Source organism: Thermobia domestica, chromosome 8, assembly GCF_964235325.1.
Source record: "Thermobia domestica chromosome 8, izTheDome1.hap1.1, whole genome shotgun sequence".
In the NCBI taxonomy this organism is placed as follows: domain Eukaryota; kingdom Metazoa; phylum Arthropoda; class Insecta; order Zygentoma; family Lepismatidae; genus Thermobia; species Thermobia domestica.
In genome coordinates this window covers 177,566,962-177,587,941 of record NC_137461.1, presented here as the reverse complement: position 1 = coordinate 177,587,941, position 20,980 = coordinate 177,566,962, and positions in this window count along the sequence as shown.

Here is a 20,980-nt window from a genome sequence, read left to right as displayed (position 1 = left end):
TCAGCCCATTTCATGGGCATCCACACTCACGAGCTCAACGCTCGCTAGCTCGGCATTCGCGCTCGACCGTTCTCGGGTTCAATAATTAAGCGCTACCCCGAGCGCCAATGAAATAAGTCAGCGCGAGTCCAACTGAGGGAAGTGAGCCCGAACACGATTCCCAAAGGGATAAATGAGCGAGAGCCCAGTTGAAAAAGATGAGCCCGAGTCGGAGAGAGCCCAGAGCAAAATGGCCATCTATGAACCAAAGTCATCCCATCAAGTCTTTTTCTATCTGATCTATTGTATTCTGATGGTTCTCTCATTGATTGTGTTTGTTCAGATATCAGCGCTCTTGTCATTTACAGCTGAATGACGTGAGTAACTGTCTGTCTGTCTACCAACACTTTAAATATGACAGTGTAGTAGACACTTCTTATCTAAAATGTCTCCAGCACAGGGAGGGCAACAATGGGGCACCCTTACTTCTTGATGTAGCGCTATTTCTACCCGGAAACTTTCATGGGAAAAATCAAATATTATTCTTATTTGCATTATTATTTTTAATAATGATGTACGTACACACGAGAAATTGTCTACTGCAAATAATTGAAAGGAAACATACGATCAATGTATAACCTTGCTATGACACTAACTTTTCATCTAGGGGACATGGCAGATGATATTTTAAATTTTGCTTCTTCAAAAGAGGTCAAACAGCAAACTCCAAAGCAGTTGCTTTTAAGGAAGCTTCTCCTCCTCCCTCGCTTGTCCTCGTTCTCCTGAAGGAAGTTGTCTCTAGCCATCGTGCACCCTCGCTCCCGCAGTAACACTTGCCCCTCACCCTCGTTCTCTTCGTCGAAGCTTTTACTCGCCCTCGCGCACCCTCACCCTCGGCATCGAAGCTTGTCCTCGCCCTCGCGCACCATCGCCCTCGCTGCCGAAACTAGTCAACGCCCTCGCGCACCCTCGCCCTCTTCGTCGAAACTTTTCCTCGCCCTCGCACACCCTCAACCTCGTCATCGAAGCTTGTCCTCGCCCTCGCGCACCCTCACCGGCGGCATCGAAGCTTGTCCTCGCCCTCGCGCACCCTCGCCCTCGCGGCCAAAACTTGTCCACTCCCTCGCGTCACTGTGGGCGAGGGATCTTGAAGGTGAGGATGCCCTCGAGAGGGCCACCCTCGCGTGGGTGAACATCTCTGCATATTAGACCCCTTTTGTTCTGCTGAATATAGGGATTCAATTACCGTATATCACCGCTATAGATGATTCTGGCAGCAACATTAACGAGTCCACTATTTTCTTCAAACGGATTCCACAAATTCGACGAAAACTTCATTCATCTTTCCAACAGCCGATTTAAATTTTTCTTGCTTCGACGAGTAATTTTCATGGTGCTTATTATCAAAATCATTATCATTATATGACATTTTGAATTCGTTAATTAGCCTACTAATTTCTGGTCCCGCTGTCATCCATTTGACAAGAGCATTGAAGCCGTGTAAGAGATAAATCGCCCCGCCATCCCCTTTTATAATTTTGTAATTCTGTTTGTGAGCCGAACTATAGCTATTGCAGAGAAAGGTTTTGATGTATTTCTTTTCACCAAATAACCCATTTCGAAATCATTCAAAATCTCAGGGTGTGTTTCTTCCAAATTCTTGAAATAAAAAATGCGAACGGGAATCCAACGAGCATAGTTCAGGAGGTTCATTACGAAAAAACATTCTGCAATTGGTTTTAGTGATTCAACGTACTAGGAGATACTAGAGCATATTTATCGGGGAGAACAGGAGCAGTTTTCTTTTTTGTATTGACATTATCCAGTCACTATAGACATGGTCACCTTGAATGCAAGAGCTATCTTTATACAGAAGCTGGAAAATAGAAATGTTCGTAGGATGAAAAAAATCCTTTGATGTGCTACAAGGATTGTAGTCAATATAGCTAATGTTGCAATGGTTAAAACACCTCGACGAAAAGTGGAAGGACATATATTTCGTCACTTTGTTTTATCAAGCACTGAGAAAGACTTGAAGGTATATCCTCTACACATGTAGACGATATACAATACCCTAGTGAATGCAATTCTTTTATGATATATTTTTTACGAGTTTTAGCCGAAAAGCTCAGTCCAACATTGAGAAGAAGGGATTGCACGCGATTGCGTTTGTGCCTTGCTGTTTTTGTTTAAATATCTCCTTTTTTTCTGATGGAAGTTTTAAAATATAAGTAAGCTAGTAGTTGAAGTTGGTTGACTTACGCTGCTATTATGGGTAGCAGATGAACCATGAAGTAACATATTAGCAGCAGCAGCTATTAGTGAAGGAGGAACAGAATCTTCCTGGCTGTGATTCTCAAATTTTCCTGCAAAATGACTCTTGTGGTTTACCATATCCTTTCGAAGCAACTTAACAACACGACTTAGTGCCATAGCATCTACATCAATGTCTTCCTCCAACTCTCTTATTATGTCAGATCCTTCTGAAAGTAAACCATATTCTCTGCCAGACAGAGGAGCTATTACCTCTGGCCTGTGACGAAGAATCCTTACACAAAATCTTGTACTATGAACTTCTTCAAAAAGAAAATGAATAGTGCAAGTTAGAGTCTTCAACCAACCATATCTCAATCCCGACAAAATGGTCAACATTAGACATATCTTAATCGCATTTATGAAGATGGAAACATGTCCTCTTTCGTGTAAGCCATAGCCATAGTTTCGCTGTAGTATATAGTGAAATTCAGAATCGTAGTGCTGACCTGTGAGAAAACGTTGAGAAGATTGACAAAATCAAATCCTCCAATAAGCAAAATAAGTGTGCGATATGGCAGTCTTTAGTGCAAGATATACCTTGCGAGCCAGAGATAATTTTAAATTCTATTTACTAAAGTTTAGTGTGAGAGATACGTAGCGATATCAATATAGCGTCTTGAAAATGTGAGGCAAGGTTGCAAAAGACACCTCGAAATATTTTATAGACGCAAGTTTAACTTTCAGGCAAATCGAAAGTTTATCGAATTCTCTTTTACTTTATTTGGGCAGCAAGATGAGCAAGTTCTCAACACTATACCCTAGGGAGGAAATTCAGGGCTTCTGGTCCAAGATGTGGGAAGTGAGCCTAGTAAGTTTCATATCTTTCAGGTGTACTTAACTGATAATCTCCCAATGTAATCTAAGTACAAAAAAAATCTGTCAATTGATAATTTTGTTGATGTCTCTGTTCTACACCTGTTCTACCTGGCCCGTATAACTCCTATGTTTCGCGAAGCAGTGCTTTACTACGCTAGCTTTAGTAATTCATCGGCAGGACGTCTCACAGGTTCTAGAAGGTAATAACGTACCTAATTACAACTGTGTAGCGTTGTGAGATTAGAATTTTCCACTTGCAACTCACACGCTGTAATAGACTAATATATGTTCAAAAATTACTTTCATATAGCAAAAGAATTAAAATTTATTTAAAAGGATGCCGGCTGTGTTTTTCTGCTGAAATAATGGTATTACTAATTGTAAATAATTTACTTAACCAAAGTCACCTGTGTGTTAACACTCGAAGTTTTCAAATTTGCATTTAATTAGCGTCCTGGCAGATCACTAAGGCTTACATCCCGAGTTGTGTAGGATTCACCAAGTTTCTGTCTATCATTAATAATATTTTCTCGATTATATCCTGTAAAACTTGCTATGGAACCTATTATATTCTAACCTCCGAAACAACCTTGCTGTGTGTCTGAGACACTGATATAACCATAAGAAAAATAAAGAATGATTTAAGGTTCATTTGAGATCTTTTCTTAGACGGTTAGGTGGAAAATATTTATGGTCGCTACTAACTTAGTAGCATTAATCATCACAAAGCAACCAACCTGTAGGCTAATCAAATAATCTTATCATATAAACAAACTGTATGCTTGGTTATCAGCTATGTGCCACACATTACATAGAGCAGAAAAAGTCATTCATTTCAGAAGTCTCAATGAAAATTATCCATATTCAAGTTCTTGAATGAAAAAGTAATCTGATATCACTGTATCATTGTCTTGATAAGAATATCGTATCACACTTCGTATTTTTGACATCCTTACTTCTTTAATGCTATATACTCATATTCTTGGTGTGTCCATTCGTTCTTACTCGGAAGATTTAATCAAGTCTACATTCGCGTCTTGCCTATCGATATCAGTTTCTCAAACAACATTTGGATAGCTATTGATTTTGTGAAAGCTACGCCACTACGATTGGGAAATGGTGAGATACACACACGTCCTTTTGATATAAGCTGTTTAGTCATTCTGGATATCCTTAATAATTCAACTCAAGTACCAGTACTATATATTCTACTCCTTTGCATACAATATATAAGTGTAACAAAAGTTGACAAAGCACAACTTTTATTACTTTACTACATCAGACATTATACTTTAAAGTTGTGCAGCTTAAGAAATTTCTGAACTGTCCAAAGTTTTCCGCCCTCAAGAAGTTTCCACAAAGTAATTTCAAAGCACGATTAGATACATTAGTTCAGAAAATGGTATAGAAGAACTTTGGGGTATCCTGTACGCTAAGACAATACAAGTGAAAATCCAGAATGGCGAAAACGTATAAGCATGAACCCAATCGAATGAAGTTAATGTATACGAATTCCAGGACCCACACAGGTACTATCAGCTCTGGCCGGATAAACTTACTTACCTGTAGATAAAAAGTGACTGCAAGATAGGATTGTGAACGAGCCACATGTTAGTATAAAAGAGCCGATATGAAGTATTCAATGTTTTGTGTATCTTACCCGAGATCTCATGTACAAATGGCAGATGGGAAGAATATCTGATACAGATGTGGACGAAGAAAAGCTGCAGAAAACCAACATGTTATTCACCGCAGTCGAATTGACATTTTGTGTATTCAGATATCATCACATATGGAAGGTGGCATTAGCTCTACGTGCAACACATGACAAAATGTTTCCCACAAAAGCATTGTAGAACTTCAGTTATCGTAACAGTATATAGGAATAGGATTAATGTAGCTAGCGTAGTGTCTGACGTTGAGTTAATCCCCCAGAAAATTTCGTGGCCTCATTAAGCACAGTTCGATAATCATATCATTTGGAAATTCGCTCCAGAAGGGCTCTTTTTCTGCGAATAGTGGTTTCCTTCAGTTATTAATTTCTTGTAATCATCTGATACCGTAGTTGCCTGCAAGGCTTCTATCTGCTGAGTATAGTGATGTGCAAATTTTGCATCCAAGAGATGACCAATGCGTGAGAAACGGAAGAATCAAATTGATAGCCTACAAATGAAGTTTCTGGCCCCCTCTACGACCTAGTCACTTTGTCCCTAGTGAGATAATAGCAGTAGATGTCGAGATCCGCCATGATACTTGCATTAGAACGATTGGAATGACTTTGAATGCTCAACAAACGACGACATCGGTTGGATTGAAATGGGAAAGCACGGAAGCAGATATTGTCCTTAGGACTTGCAAATTCGAAATATTTGAGTTTACACCCAGTGACATGATGAACAAGAATTCTTTAGCTGAGAAAACAAAATTATCACATTGAACTTATAAGGTAAAACTAGTAAAGAGAAAGCGCGTTAAAAAGATAAACATGCTGATGGGATTCCTCAGATACGGCAGGCATCCCTGAGATGGTGAAGATTTTTGTAATATGCTTCTTCTTATTTAAAATGAGAACGTTAACAGGGATGTCACTTGACTTGATTGTAATAGTTTCTACATGCTCTCAAAAGATATTAATCAGGGATGAAAGCGATCTCTAGGTGATGCGATTATTAAAGAAATAATTTTGAGGATGGACGGGGATATACGATTTTTTATTAGTGGTTTAGGGAGCAACAAGCGATCCAATAATTCGAGGGTTTTCTTTGGAGCTGTTCGGTCTTAGCCTGAAATTTAAACTTGCGTCTATAAGAAATTTCGAGGTGTTTTTTGCCGTCTTAACTCATTTTATCAAGAAGCTATATTGATAAGTCTACCTACCTCTCTCTCTCTAACTTTTGGGCTATAGAACGTTAAATCTCTCAGGCTCGCCCGTTTCATTTTTCACTACAGACTGCCATATTCGCACACTCATATTATACAAATTGGATGATTCGTATTTCTCAATCTTCTGATACAAACTGTTCTTCTAAACTGATACAAACTGTTTAAACCAAAGAATTGCGTTGTTACGGATAAATTACTCAAACAAAGTCTACTGTGTTAACTCTCAAAGGTGACAAATATACATTATTTAACATCAAATATGCTCTCTAGGGAATACACTAGGTAGCATTCACAAGGTTCCGGTCCATCATGAATTCCGATTTTTTCCTGTAAAACTTGCTCTGGAAACCATTTTATACTAACTTCCTAAAGGCCTTACTTTGGTCCTGAGACCGGTGATCTAATCGATGACAGAAGAATCAATTTTAAGTTCATTTTAGATACAAGATTAGGCGGATATTTACGGTATAGGCAGTCATGTAATCGCTACCAACTTACTAACACTGTTCATCGCAAGGCAACCAAACTATGAGCTGATCAAACAATCTTTTCATATAAGCTCACTGTATGCTTTGACTAGTAACCAAGTACCACACATTTCATAGAGCAGAAAAGGTCATTCAATTCTGAAGTCTCTTGGTAAAAATTCTCCATTTCCATCTTCTTTAATAAAAAAAAGTAATCTGATATTACGCTAGCTTTGTCTTGTTAAGAATATCGTATCACATTTCGTAATTCTGACATCCTTATCCCCTTTAATAGTATATACTCATGCTCTCGGTGTGTTAACTCTGTGTTAATTCTATATTATGCGAAAGTATTAATCGTCTTCCCTCGCGTCTCGATTTGCTTTCTCAAACAAACTTTGGATAGCTATTCATATTGTGAAAGCTTCGCCAAAACCATTGTGGATTGTGAGATAGACAAGGAGCAAAAGGTAGTCGTATATGGACAGCAGTAATGGAAGAAATTACAAACGGGAAATCTGTAGCTGTTGAATGTCCGAATTCAAATCTTTTAAGAATCTTGCTAGAATACTTTTTGATCAGTTGCTGCTTCTCTTCTGGTCACATTCAAGCAGATCAGAAAGGAAAAGCTATGAAATCATTAAATTAAAAGAAACTCTGGCGCCATTAAAATACTGCTTTCACTTTTTTTTATGATGGAACAAACTGTGACACGACCTTAACTATACTCAGGAGAAACAGTTGGCAGCCTACAAGATTCTTGAAAAAGAAAATGAATAGTGCAAGTTAGAGTCTTCAACCAACCATATCTCAATCCTGACAAATTGGTCAACATTAAGACACATCTTATTCGAATTTACGGAGAAGGAAACATGTCCTCTTTGGTATAAGGCATATCAGGTATAACAACAAAGTAGTTACGAAACTTCAATATGGCCACTTTTTCCTCTACTAACACGGAAGCTGTGGAGCAACCAACTCGGAAGTACCTCAAAGTCCAGGAGCGATATGGTCTAAGCATGAACCAAATCGATAGAGGTTGGTGTGTAAAAGAGGATATGCGAATTCCAGGACCCACAGCTACCATCAGCTCCAACTGGATAAGTTTACTTACCTGTAGAAAAAGGTGATAAGATAGGATTGTGAACAGGCAACATGTTAGTGTAAAAGAGCCGATATGAATTATTCAACGTTTTGTGCATTCTGCCAAAGGAGTTCATGTACAAATGGCAGATAGGCAGATAATCTGATATAGATGACGACGAACAACAGCTGTAGATAACCAATGTGTCATTGACAACGACTTAATTGTTGATCCAATCAGTTATGATTATTATAATGTAATAACGACAAGCCTTATAGAAAAAGCAAAACGGATATAAAAACGATCTTGATGTAACTATAAATGAAGCTATAAAGATAAGGTATAAATCATAAAGGTGGTTTATTCTATTCTTTACATATTTTGTAATCCTTTAACACAAACGGCTTTGGTACCCGCAGAGAAAACGAAACCGTTGCAAGACATTAAATTTAAAGAGCTAAAATAATTCATTTGGATATCACATTCGAGTACTACAGTATAATTCAATTGTACGTTGATAACTTTTGTTTATTGTCTGATTGTATATTTGTTAAGATGTTCAACAGCAGATGATTAATCGGGTACGAATATCTGGAGTAGCTTTCTGCTCTTGAGAATACAGCTTAGAGTCGGTGGACAGGACATGCAAGTTCTATTCACGTCAGCGAGATGAGGTAGTGTTGATTTTAAAAAATATGATTATAGAAATTCTTGTGGTTGATCATTGCGTCTCACGTATGTAAGGTGTTGAAAAGCTAATACAGTTCTGTAGTTGTCTGCTCCTGAGCGTAACCTAACTAGAAATTTACTCACCGTTGAGAAAACGTTGAGAAGATTGAGAAATTCAATTCCTCCAATAAGTTTAATAAGAGTGTGCTAAATGGCAGACTGTAGTGCAAGATGATCCGCGCGAACAGTGAGATTTTAAAGTTTTATAGCTTAAAGGTTAGTGTGAGAGATACGGAGCGTTATCAATATAAAACTTTAATGAAGTAAGTCAAGGTTGCAAAAGCCCCCTCGAAAATTTTTATAGACGCGTTAAACTTTTCGGCTAATCGAAAGATTCTCTCAGTCTCCTTTACTTTCTGTGTCCTGCGAGTCTAAGTTCTCCGACACTATTCCCAAGAGAGTAATTTAAGGCCTCTGCTCCAAGATATGGGAAGTGAGCCTTGGAACATTTATGTCGGGGGATTTATCTGATAGTCCCCTAATGTCTAATAAGCTAAGTAGAGAGAAAATCTGTCAATTGATATTATTGCTGATGTCTGTGTACTACACATTTTCTACCAGGCCTGTATAAATCGTTTATATTCAAATTCTTGAATGAAATAGTAATGTGATATAACGGTAGCATTGTCTTGATAAGAATATCGTTTCACATTCCGTAATTCTGACATCCTCTTCCCCTTTAATGCTATATACTCATGTTCTAAGTGTCAATGGTGTCTTACTCGGAAGATTTAATCAAGCCTTCACTCGTGTCTCGCGATTCCCTTTTCCCAAACTAACCTTACGATAGCTATCCATCTTGTGAAAGTTTCGCCACAACGATTGTGGAATTGTGATATAGGTATACTAGTTTGTCTGTAATTCTGTAATGGATTGAAATGGGAAAAGTAAGGAGCTCATATTGTCCTTAGGACTAGCAAATTCGAAATATCTGAGTTTAAACCCAGAGAAATGTGGAACAAGAGGTCTTAAACTGAGAAAGAATGTATTGTCTTCGTAAAACCAGAAATGAGAAAGCGCGTTAAAATCATGAAAAAGTTGATGGGTCATTAGCCATAGACCAGGCATCCCGGAGCTGGTGAAGCTTTTTGAAATTTTCACTTGCAACGTCAGACCACCTTAAAATGATAAAGTTATCAGTAAAGTCACTCGACTTCTTTGTAATAGTATTCTCTATTTACTTAAAAGATATATTAATCAGGGATGAAAGCGACCTCTAAGTGATGCGGTGATTATAGAAATAATTTCGACGCAGGTTTTCAATTTTTAATTACGGTTTAGGGTGCAACAGGCGTTCCAATAATTAGAGGGTTTTTTTCCGACGTGTCCGGTAAGGCTAACCAGCTTGTAAGTTCTTTCTTATAATCCTGCGTAATTTAGAAGTCAGCTGTGGGTATCGACATGTATTCCGAATTTCCTCTTGCTTTACAGCTTCTAAAGCAATTTAACACCGATTCGGAGGCCGCAAGATCTTGTGTTTTTTCCCTAGGTTCCTAAAACGAAGCAGTAGTGCTTTTAGAGCTACTTAACTCACCTTATAAAGCTCACCTTATATATAAGGCGTACCACTTAAAAAACCGTTGTTTTACTTCTCCCTTTAATAACACGATGGTATCACAGACGTATTGTTTTGGGAACGTACAACTGTTTGTTTTATGTGGGCCCTTGTGGTTGAAAAAATTGTGATACCAAATGTAATAAAACTTGAGTATTAATTTATCAATGATAATTAAGCAATAGCTATACTTCTCGACGATATGCAACTATAATACTATTTGACAGTGCTTCCTGCTGACGAAATCTATTTAGCAGTTATAATGTTCTCACCTTTTTCTTCTTGGTTAGCCTCATAGGAACTGTTTAATCCAAAGAGTTGTGTTCTTACGGATTTATTACTATACAAAGTCTCATGTGTGTCAACTCTCGAAGCTATCAAATATGCTTTTAGTTATCGTCTTTGCAGCTCACTAGAGCTTGAATACAGTTTTGTAGTTTTTACTAGGTTCCGGTCTGTCATTAATAAATTTTCCCAAATGGGTTCTGTAAAACTTTTTATGGAATTCATTATGTTCTAACCTCCGAAACAGCCTTACTTTGGGCGTGAGACCCGTGATGAGGATCGATGAGACAAATAAAGAATCGATTTTGGTCTTTTGAGATCTTCTCTTTGACGGTTAGGTGGAAAATATTTACGGTATAGTCAGTCCTGTGTTCGCTACTAACATAGTAACACAGCAGATGGTATCCTTGAAGGCAACTACGGTATCAGATGATTACAAGAAATAAAAAACTCTAGGACCCTTCACAATTCGCAAAAAGAAAAAAAAAATATTCCTTTAGAGCGAAGTTCCAAGTGATATATTTATCGAATCGTGCTTAATGCCCACGAAATTTTCTGAGGGATAAACTCTACGTCGGACACTACGTTAGCAAGATAATCCTCATTCCCAAATACTGTTACGATAACAGAAGTTCTACATGGCTTTTTTGGAAACCAGTTTGTAGCCTGAGCGGCTCGTTGAGTTGATGCCACCTTCCTAGAGTGATATCTCAATGCCCAAGAAATTCAATTCGACTGTAGTGTATATTGCCGAGTCTCTGTTGACTTGTGTTTTAAAACCCACACGTAGAAAAAAGAGTCCTTCTAAACGCAATGGTGTGGACTAAAAATTGGAAGTAAAATTTCCGTTAAGTACGTATATAAATTATGTAAGCCGCTATTTTTACCTTATATAATATGGATATAAAATTCAATTATACATGGAAAGTGCCGAAACACACAAAAAAAATCTATCGCGAATTATTTGGAACGATCGAATTTAATTCTGCCATTGAAGCGTCGACTATTCAATCACAGTTCTTCAAAAACTTTGAGATCAATACTAGACGGCTTCAAATCATGCAATCAATTTTGGAAGGAGTAAAGAAGGCTGTATATGGACAACAGTAATGGAAGAAACTAGAAACGGGAAATCTGCAGCTGTTAATGGTTGTAATTCAGATCATTTTAGATTCTTGATAGAAGACATCATGAGGAGTTGCTGATTCTCTTAAGGCCACACACAAGTAGAACTAGATGGAGATGCTACGAAATCACTAAGCTTAAAGAAACTCAAGCGTCATTAAAAAACTGATTTCAAATTTTTCATGATGCAACAGGCCGTGACACGCTATAATCAGGAGAGAATAATTGACAGTCTTAAAGATCCTTCAAAAGAAAAAATTATTTTGCAAGTTAGGCAAAGTCTTAAACCATCCTAATTTGAATCCTGACATAATGGTCAAATTAGACATTTCTTATTCGCCTATATGGAAAAGGAAACATGTCCTCCCTGGTATAACAAGGAAGTTGTTAAAAATACTTCATTATGGCCACTTTCCCCTTTATAAAAGGCAGTTGTGCAGCATTCAAGGTTTTGTGCATTCTCACAAAGTTCATGTACATATGGCAGATGGGAAGATAATGTAGTATAGAAGACGAACAACCGTTTAGAAAACCAATAACTCTTTGACAACGACTTAATTGTTGATACAAACAGTTATAATTAACAATATTTTGTAACAACGTTCCCGCCTTATGGATCTAACAAAATGGACATAAAGACCATTTTGACCTAACTCTAAATAAAGGCATAAAGACATGATATAAAACAAGAAGGTGGTTTATTATTCCGTTTACATAGTTTGGAATCCTCTAACACGAGCGGCTTTGGAACCCAAAGAGAAGCGAAATCGTAGCAAGACTGATATAATTTAACGAGCTCAACTAATTCATTTAATTTTTTATAATCATTCAATTGAATAATACTCTAGTACGCGAATGTGATATCTAAATGAATTGGTTTTGCTCTTGCAATTAAATCTGTCCTGCTAAGTTTTCGCTTTCTCTTCAGGTACCAAAGTTACATCAATATAGTTTCCATGTCCATTTTGTTTTTTTTTTTTTTTATAAGTAAATAGTAACCATAATATTTGGAACAACAATAAAGCCGTTGTCAATGACGTACGAATTTCTACAGCGGTTGTTCATCATCTATATCAAACTTTCTTCCAATATACCATGTGTACATGAATTACTTTGGCAGAATGCACAAGACCTAGAATACTTCATATCGGCAGTTTTACACTAACATGTGGTTCATTTACAATCCTATCCTACAGTCACTGACTAACACAATTCTTTTTCTTTCAGGAGGGTCTTTAAGACTGCCAACTGTTTCTCCTGATTATAGCTAAGGTCGTTTCACAGCCTGTTTCATCTTAAAAAAATTGAAAGCAGTTTTTAATCAGCCTAGTGTTTCTTTAGATGTAACTATTTCATATCATTTCGTTTCAGTTCTGCTTCTTTGTTGCCTTAAGAAAATCAGTAGCTGCTCATGAAGTCTTCTAGCAAGATTCTTAACGATCTGAATCAGATCTTTGAATACCTTCAGATTTCACGTTATAGTTTCTTCCAGTAGTGCTGACCATATAAAGCTATCTTTTGCTCCTTGGAAAAATTTTTGCATTATTTGAATTCGTCTATTATTGATCTCCAGGTATCTCACGAACGGTGATGAATTGTCGTGGCTGCAATTCCAGAATGAAATTCCATCGTTGCAAATATTTTCCAAAACCTCTTTCGTGTCTTTCGGTACTCTCAGTGTCTAATTGTAGTTTATATCCATAAAATATAAGGTGAAAATAGCGCATAACTAAATTTATATACGTACTTAACAGATTTTATTTAAAATTTTTAGTCCACAACATTGCGTGTAGAAGGACTCTTCCTTCTACGTGTGGGTTTTATAACATAAGTCAACAGAGACTGCAATATTCACCACAGTCGAATTGATATTTTTGCGCAATGAGGTATTATCACACAAGGAAGGTAACATTAGCTCAATCTGCCGCTCAGATGACAAACGGTTTCCCACAAAAGTCCTGTAGAACTTCTGTTATCGTAACAGTCTCTTCGAATGAAGGATTAATCTTGCTAACGTAGTGTGTGACATTGAGTTAATCCACCAGAAAATTTCGTGTCCTTCTTTAAGATGTTCGATATTAATATCACTTGGATTTTCGTTCCACAAAAATTCTTTTTCTGCGAATTTTGATTGTTCCTTGGAGTGTTAATATCTTGTAATCCTCTGATACCGTTGTTGCCTCCAAGTCTTCCATCTGCTTAGTACAGTGATATTCATATCTTGCATTGAAAAGATGACCAGCTGCGTGAGAAAAGGGAAGCATTAATTTAATTGCCAACAAATGAAGTTTCTAGTCCCATTTTCGATTCAGTCCCTTTGGAATAATAGCAATACGATTCTGACCTTCTCAATATACTGCAGCCAAAATTTACCGCTTCGGTATAGGTCATCGTATTAATTTTGAGATTTCCACAACATTGTTTTCTTCATACAGGTTCATTTCCTTGCAAATGTTGCATATTGATTTCCTCATCCAGACATTGTCGAATAAGATCGCAGATCCTAGATTTTGTTATCTACTCAGAGGGTTGTAAATGCATTCATAACCAGATGTAATGATCGCCGAGCAAAGTCTAGAAGCGACTTTTCAATGTTCTTCAGTTGGCATGGCCATTCAGGATTTTCACTAAAGTTGTCTTAGCGTACATATTACCCCAAAGATTTTGTATACCAATTCTTGACATAACGACTCCAATCGTGGCTAGAAATTCCTTAAGTGTAAACCTCCTAAGAGCGGTACAACTTTGGACAGTTCTGAAATTTCTTCAGTTGCAAGTACGATTAGAACACCTTGCCATTATGAAAGCTGATCTAATGTCATAACATGTTCTTTGTCGACTTTTCTTGCACTTATTTACACTATGCTAGAATTACAAAGGCCCCTTACTTCTTACATAAAAAGGTCAGGTGTGTATCTCACCATTCTACAGTAGTTGTGGAGAAACTTTCGTAAGAGCAATAGCTATCCAAAGGATATTTCAAAGAGGAAATCGACACTCGAGACGCGAGCGAAGATTTGATTAAATGTTCCGAGTAAGAAAGTATTAACTCACCAAGAAAATGAGTATATAGCCTTAGAGGGGAGGAGGATGTCAGAATTACGAAATGTGATACGATATTCTTATCAAGACAATGCTACCGTTAAATCAGAATACTTTTTCATTCAAGAACTTGGATATGGAGAATTTTCATCAAGAGACTTCTGAAATGAACGACTTTTTCTGATCAATGAGATGATTGCGCTTAGTTACTATTCAAAGCTCACAGAGAGCTTATATGAAAAATTATTTTTTAGCCCACAGTATGAATGCTTTGTGATGACCTGTTTTACAAAGCTAGTAGCGAATACAGGACTGACTATACCGTAAATATTTTCCTCCTAACCGTCTGAGAGGATCTCAAGAGCTTCAAATGATAACATTAAGAACATTAACGTGGATGTCAATTGTATTCATTCTAATAGTATATTACATGGTCTTAACAGAGATATTAATCATGAAAGGGAGCGATTTCTAAGTGATGCGGTGACTAAAGAAATAATTTTCAGGATGGACGGGGAATATCGATTTTTAATTAGTGGTTTAGGGGGCCACAGGTGTGCCAATAATTCGAGGTTCTCTTTCGACTTGTCCGGTAAGGCTAAACGGCTTCGACGTTCCTTCTTAAAATGTGAAATCTAGATGTCAGCGGTGGACATCGGCATGTATTCCTAAATTCCTATTGGCTTGCACCTAGCAAAGGCATTCAACACCCAATCGGAGGCCGCAGGGTATTATGTTGTGTACCAACGTCTTAAAAACGAAAGAGTAGTTCTTTTAGAGCTACTTAAAACACATTATACAATGGCGTAGCATTTGAAAAACCGTGGATTTACTTCTTTTAATAACACGAGGGTATCACCCGTGATGAAAATTTTCCGGAAAATATTCCGATTCTAAAAAACAAACTCCAGTTATTCCTACATTGTTGTATAGGCGTGTTGTGAGGTGGAAAATTATCTTCTTTACCTTTTAGGAAAATTTTCCGTTAACAAATATCAGTGATCAAGTAACAATTCCTCAGTATTCATAAAATTTATTGAAATAATGTATAGAAATGTTAAAAAGAAAGATCGTTTAATGAATCTGAAAATTTTCTTAGTCCAGACAATTTTAAGTACTATGTAGGAACATGTGCAACTATTTTTCATGAATCGTAGAATTGTATGTCCTGTACAGCGATGAAAATTCTCCGAGTCATAAAAACATACTCCACATTCCTACATCGTTGTTTAGCCGTGATGTTAGGTTGAAAAATTTTCTTCTATATTTTTCGGGAAATTTTCCGCTCTTAACAAATATCAGTGATCAAGTAAGAGATCTTCAGTATTCATAAAATTGATGAAATTATGTATAAAAAAGTTAGAAAGTAAAAGACCGTTTAAAGAATATGAATATTTTCATGGCTTAAACAATTTTCAGTACTATGTAAGAACAAGTGAAACTGTTTTATAAATCGAAATATTTTGTGCCTTGTATGGAAAAATTTGAAGAAATTATTGCCTAAAACTTTTCATTACTTTGAAGGAAAAAGTAAAAGAACTTTTTATGTATCGGAAAGTTCTAATGCTCTGTAGAAACAAATGTAAGGAATTTTAATGAATCGGAAAACTTTCATCACAATGTAGAAACAAGTGGATGAAACTTTTCATAAGCCGTACAATTTTTGATATTAGGTGGAAAATTTTAACTGCACATTCACATAAAATTGAATTTCTGTAGAGTAAAATTAATTTCACTTGTTTCTACAGAGCAACAAAAGTTTCCGATTTACTAAAAGCTGTCTTACCTTTTGCTTCAAATTTTGAAAATTTTCCGAATCATAAAAAGTTCTATTTATCCATATAAGACAGAAAGTATTTCCATACATGAGAAATTGTTTAACTTGTTCCTACATAGTACTGAAGATTGTCTGAGTCATGAAAATTTTCAGACTCTATAAACGATCTTTCATTTCACATTTCTGTACATGAATCCAACCAATTTGATGATTGCTGAGGAATTGTTACTTGATTACTGATATTTTTAAAGAATTAAAAAAGAATTATCGGAAAAATATAGCGGAAAATTTTACACCTCACATCACTAGGTATCACAGACCTAAAGCTTTGTGAACGTATAGAAGTTTGTTTTAGGTGGGCCATTGGGATTGAAAATGGTTGTGAAACCATATGTAAAAACAAAAGTATTAATTTATCAATGATAATCAAGCAATTGATATAATTCCGATTATAAGCAAATACAATACTAATTGAGAGTGCTTCCAGGTGACGAAATCTACTTAACACTTATAATGCTCTCACATTTTTCATAATCGTTAGCCTGATCCAAACTGTTTAATCCAAAAGATTCTTACGGATAATTTACTTAAACAAAGTCACATGTGTGTTAACACTCGAAGCTATCAAATATGCATTTATTTAGCGTCCTTGCAGCTCACTAGGGCTTACATACAGTGTTGTGTAGGATTCACTAGGTTCCGGTCTTCATTAACAATATTTTCCCGATCGTATTCTGTAAAACATTCTATGGAACTTATTTTATTCTAACCTCTGAAACAGCCTTACTTTGGGCCTGAGACCGGTGATCAGAATCGATGAGACAAATAAAGAATCGAAGGTTTAGTGAATCATCATCTTGTGATACCTCATTAAATGTTATTTCACCAGATGCACCTCGATAAGTAGAACTAAGAGATGGACTATTTGATTGTACACCGGCAATGATTGTTGGTTTAAAATATATTGTTCTGATGCATACAGAATTACAGCACTTGTCCCTATGTCTACAACAATTAAACTTAAAACTACAATATACTCAAAGGAAAATAAAAATGCTAAACATGATTATATAAGTCAAAATAGAATAATAAAATACATCAATTCTCTGTTTCATTTTCCATTCTTGTTCATTGATTAACCTTTCAACGTCTTAACACGATGGCTGGCATATTGCAAATCTACAACTTCGTGTATAATATGACTTAAAGAGAAGTTAATAGCATATCCTTAATATTAATCTTTGAGTATGAATATATGGAACAATCTATGCTATCATTAAGTAGTTGAAACAGATCTTTACTTGTATTGTTAGTATCATAAATCTCTTAAGAAGTAATCAAAGAATTTGAACCATAAACTTTACAGTTTTTGTCTAATATCAATTTACCAGTCTTTTGAATCAAAACAGTTTTGACACATCATTACCACATACTATTGTTAATTTTTCAGGGAATGGCAAAGCATATAACCATTTATTATTATCTGAACTAATCCACAAAGGGAATCTATCGAAAGGGACTAGATCGAACAGGGTCTCGAAACATCATTTGTAGGCTATGAAATTAATGTTTCCGTTATGGCACTCAGCTTGTTATCTTTTCTAAACAAAATTTGCACATCACTATACTCAGCAGATGGAATCCTTGGAGGCAAATATATATATAATGATTTCTTTGAAATCAGATGTTTTCAAAGAAATTAACAACTCAAGGATCTTTCACAATTAACAGAAAAAGTGCTTAATTAGGCCACGAGTATATCTCTTCTCAACGTTTTCTCACCGGTGAGTAAATTTCTGGTAAGCTTTCGCTGAGTAGCAGACTAGTGCACCAACTGTATTTGCTTTCGACCCCTTTCATGTCTGAGACGGAATGAACAACAAGAAGTATTTATGTAATCTTGTTTATTAAATTCAACACTACCTCATCTCGCTGACGTGAATAGAGCTTGCTTGTCCTGTGCACCGACTCAAAGGTATCTTCTCAAGAGCAGAATGCTACTCCACAAAATGTACCCGTTTAATCGCCAGCAGCGAAACTTGCGAAGTGTACTCACCAAACACTGAAGTAGACTGTCATTTGGCTTGGTATGTTTCCGAGCATATCCATGGCCGTTGAGCAGAGCCATCCTAGATCACCAAGGAAATTCCATTACAAATTAGAAGCACTAAATCATCTATAGAATTCGTCATAGTTTTTCGCTGCATATAAAGGAATATCACAGAAACTGCCTAAAGTTTATTTATTGCACAGTCCAGCTGAGAGCCATTAATACTGGCAAGAAGAAAGTCGAAAAGCAAAGTTATGTACTTAGAACTATACTTCAGAATATTTTCAGAGAACATTGTATTACCAAGCGCAGACATCGCGAAACATTCAGATAATATTTTACTAAGAGGAGATGTTGAGGTACGTGTTAAAACCTATGCAAGCAGATAGCATTCACTAAAAAAACCAGACATAGTGATATTTGATAAGATGGGTAGTGATATTAGGATTTTTCTAATGCAACTCATAAGCTGTAGTAGACTAAAATCTGTTGAAGCATTACTTTGATATGGCAAAAAATTTAAGATTTATCTAGAAGGCTGCAGGTGTGGCTTTCTGCAGCAATAATGTTATTACGAATTGTTGATATCGGGATGCATTTAGATAAAAAGTTAGTAACAGTAGATGTCGAGAACCCCCATGATGCTTCCATTAGAATGAGTGGAAAGAGGTTGCGTGCATTACAACGGACGAGTGCGGGTGGATTGAAATGGGAAAAGCACGGCTGCTCATACAGTCCTTAGGACTTGCAAATTCGAAATATTCGAGTGACATGCGTAACCCAGTGACTTGCGAAACAAGAAATCATTAGCTGAGAAAAAAGTAATAGCACGGTGAGCTCGTAAATTATTGTTTTCGTAAAATTAGTAAAAAGAAATTAAGTTAAATTGATTGACAAGTTGATGGGTCACTCGCGTTAGGGCTCGCATCTGTGAGCTGGTGAAGCTTTTTGTAATATGCTTCTGCAACGTCACAAATCACCTTAAAATGATAACATTAAGAACATTAACGTGGATGCCAATTGAATTCATTCTAATAGTATATTACATTGTCTTAAAAGAGATATTAATCATTAAAGGAAGCAATCTCTAAGTGATGCGGTGACTAAAGAAATAATTTTCATGATGGACGGGGATGTTCGATTTTTAATTAGTGGTTTAGGGGGCCACAGGCGTGCCACTAATTCGAGAGTTCTCTATCGAGGTGTCCGGTAAGGCTAAACGGCATCGACGTTCCTTCTTAAAATGCTGTGAAATCTAGAAGTCAGCGGTGGACATCGGCATGTATTCCTAAATTCTTATTGGCTTGCAGCTAGCACAGGCATTCAAACCCAATCGGAGGCCGCAGGGTCTTGTGTTGTATACCAAGGTCTTAAAAACGAAAGAGTAGTTCATTTAGAGCTACTTAAATCACATTATACAATGGCGTAGCATTTGAAAAACCGTGGATTTACTTCTCCCTTTAATAAGACGAGGGTATCACCCGTGATGAAAATTTTCCGGAAAATATTCCCATTCAAAAAAACAAACTCCAGTTATTCCTACATTGTTGTATAGCGTGATGTGGGTTGAAAAATTATCTTCTCTACTTTTCAGGAAAATTTTCCGTTAACAAATATCAGTGATCAAGTAACAATTCCTCAGTATTCATAAAATTTATTGAAATAATGTATAGAAATGTTAGAAAGATAGATCGTTTAATGAATCTGAAAATTTTCTTAGTCCAGACAATTTTAAGTACTATGTAGGAACATGTGAAACTATTTTTCATGAATCGTAGAATTGTATGTCCTGTACAGCGATGAAAATTCTCCGAGTCATAAAAACATACTCCACATTCCTACATCGTTGTTTAGCCGTGATGTTAGGTTGAAAATTTTTTTCTATATTGTTCGGAAAATTTTCCGCTCTTAACAAATATCAGTGATCAAGTAAGAGATCCTCAGTATTCATAAAATTGGTGAAATTATGTATAAAAATGTTAGAAAGTGAAATATCGTATAAAGAATCTGAATATTTTCATGGCTTACAGAATTTTCAGTACTATATAAGAACAAGTGAAACTGTTTTTATAAATCGAAATATTTTGTGTGTTGTATGGAAAAATTGAAGAAATTTTTGAGTCTAAAACTTTTCATTATTATGAAGGAAAAAGTAAAACAACTTTTTGTGTATCGGAAAGTTCTAATGCTCTGTAGAAACGAATGTAAGGAATTTTAATGAATCGGAAAATTTTCATCCCAATGTAGAAACAAGTGGATGAAACTTTTCATAAGCCGTACAATTTTTGATATTAGGTGGAAAATTTTAACTGCACATTCAGCCAGAAAATGGAATTTCTGTTGAGTAAAATTAATTTCACTTGTTTCTACAGAGCAACAAAACTTTCCGATTTACTAAAAGCTGTCTTACCTTTTGCTTCAAATTATGAAAATTTTCCGAATCATAAAAAGTTCTATTTTTCCATATAAGACAGAAAGTATTTCCATACATGAGAAATTGTTTAACTTGTTCCTACATAGTGTTGAAAATTGTCTGAGACATGAAAATTTTCAGACTCTATAAACGATCTTTAATTTCACATTTCTGTACATGAATCCTACCAATTTTATGATTGCTGAGGAATTGTTACTTGATTACTGATATTTATCAAGAATTAAAAAAAATTATCGGTAAAATATAGCGGAAAATGTTACACCCCCGGTCACTAGGTATCACAGACGTATAGCTTTGTGAACGTATTGTAGTTTGTTTTAGGTGGGCCATTGGGATTGAAAATGGTTGTGAAACCATATGAAAAAACAAAAGTATTAATTTATCAATGATAATCAAGCAATTGCTATATTTCCGATTATAAGCAAGTACAATACTAGT